Source organism: Mus caroli, unplaced genomic scaffold (assembly GCF_978045245.1).
Source record: "Mus caroli unplaced genomic scaffold, Mus_caroli_1 scaffold_12, whole genome shotgun sequence".
Classification (NCBI taxonomy): Eukaryota; Metazoa; Chordata; class Mammalia; order Rodentia; family Muridae; genus Mus; species Mus caroli.
Genome location: NW_028227267.1, coordinates 49,505,008 through 49,506,951, shown reverse-complemented (window position 1 = coordinate 49,506,951; position 1,944 = coordinate 49,505,008). Strand labels below are relative to the sequence as shown.

The 1,944-nt window shown below is 50.6% G+C and overlaps 1 pseudogene; it reads left to right on the top strand.

Annotated features, from left to right (window-relative positions):
- The first annotated feature begins 313 nt into the window (after positions 1 to 313).
- Positions 314 to 1,716, top strand: LOC110287736 (aspartate aminotransferase, mitochondrial pseudogene; annotated as a pseudogene).
- The last annotated feature ends 228 nt before the right edge of the window (positions 1,717 to 1,944 follow it).

The window sequence follows — 1,944 nt, the reverse complement described above, 5'->3', positions numbered from 1 at the left end:
TTCTGAGGTTTGTTCAAACCCTTATCTCAAAAATGTTCCTGGCACAGTCCTCAGTTGGGAGGGGTTGGACTGGGTTTGTTCCAGGAGACCCTTATCTAAAAAATGTTCTTGGAACAGTTTTCATTTGGGAGGGGGTCGGACTCTGGGGTGAAGAGTTCAGGAATGTACTCTGGGGTGAGAAGTTCAGGAGTGTTCCGGGAACAATCTCCAGATGGGAGGGGTAAGAGGACTTTGAGTTGAAGAGTTCAGGAAGATTTCAGTAATTTTCCTCTTTCACTACCACCCACTGCAGTCTTACCCCCCACCCCCAACCATGGCCCTCCTGCACTCTAGCCGTGTCCCCTCCGGGATGGCTGCTGCCTTTCACCCAGGTCTTGCTACTGCAGCCTCTGCCAGAGCCAGCTCCTGGTGGACCCATGTCGAAATGGAACCTCCAGATCTCATCCTGGAAGTTACTGAAACCTACAAGAGAGATACTAACAGCAAGAAGAGGAACCTGGGAGTTGGTGCCTACAGGGATGATAACAGAAAGCCATACATGCTCCCCAGTGTTTGGAAGGCAGAGGCCCAGATTGCTGCAAAAAGTTTGGACAAAGAATGCCTGCCCATTGAGGGACTGGCTTAATTTTATAAGGCTTCTGCAGAACTGATCCTGGGTGAGAACAATGAAGTGTTGAAAAGCGGCCGGTTTGTCACTGTGCAGACCATTTCCAGAACTGGAGCCTTAAGGGTCGGAGGCAATTTTCTGCAAAGATTTTTTTTTTAAGTTCAGCAGAGATGTCTTTCTGCCCAAACCATCCTGGGGAAATCATATGCCCATCTTCAGGGATGCTTGGAGATGCTGGCATGCATCTCCAAGGTTATCGCTACTATGACCCCAAGACTTGCGGCTTTGATTTCTCCGGAGCCCTAGAAGACGTAACAAAAATCCCAAAGCAGAGTGTTCTCGTCCTGCAACCCTGCGCTCACACCCCATGGGTGTGGACCCGTGTCCAGAGCACTGGAAGGAAATGACAACCGTGGTGAAGAAAAATAATCTCTTTGCATTCTTTGACATGGTCTACCAAGGCTTTTGCCAGCGGTGATGGTGGTAAGGATGCCTGGGCCGTGCGGCACTTCATCAAGCAGGGCATCAAGGTCTGTCTCTGCCAATCATATGCCAAGAACATGGGCCTATACGGTGAGCGTGTGGGAGCCTTCACGGTGGTCTGCAAAGATGCCAAAGAAGCCAAAAGGGTGGAGTCACAGCTAAAGATCCGTCCCCTGTATTCTAACCCACATCTCAATGGGGCCCGGATTGCAGCAACCATCCTGACTTCTCCAGACTTGTGGAAGCAGTGGTTGCAAGAGGTGAAAGGCATGGCTGACCGCATCATCAGCATGAGGACCCAGCTGGTCTCCAAGTTGAAGAAAGGGGGCTCTTCCCACAACTGGCAGCACATCACTGATCAGATTGGCATGTTCTGTTTCACCAGCCTAAAGCCTGAGCAGGTGGAGTGGCTGACCAAGGATTTCTTGGTCTACATGACAAAAGATGGCCAAATCTCCGTGGCAGGGGTCACCTATGGCAATGTGGGCTACCTTGCCGACCTTGCTGATGCCATTCACCAGGTCACCAAGTTAATTCCCAGGTGCGAAGGAACAGAGACCACTTTCCTTTCAGCCTTTGCGCTCGTGAGAGTCACGTGCAGGGTGAGGGAGGGTGGATGGTGGTGAGTAGATCCGGTTTCCAACCACAGTGCATAATGCTCACTCTGAGACTGAACGCATTCCTCGGAAAAGAGGTAGGGCGGAAGCTTCCACTGCTGGTATCTGGAATTTTGCCAGCTCTAAACCAAACTCCCTCATCTTTTTGTCTCCAGCTTTTCTGAAAGTTTATGCAGGCAAGAAAAATCACAACACCAAACACCTGTAGCCATGTCACTGGAATAGGTCAGACGCTTC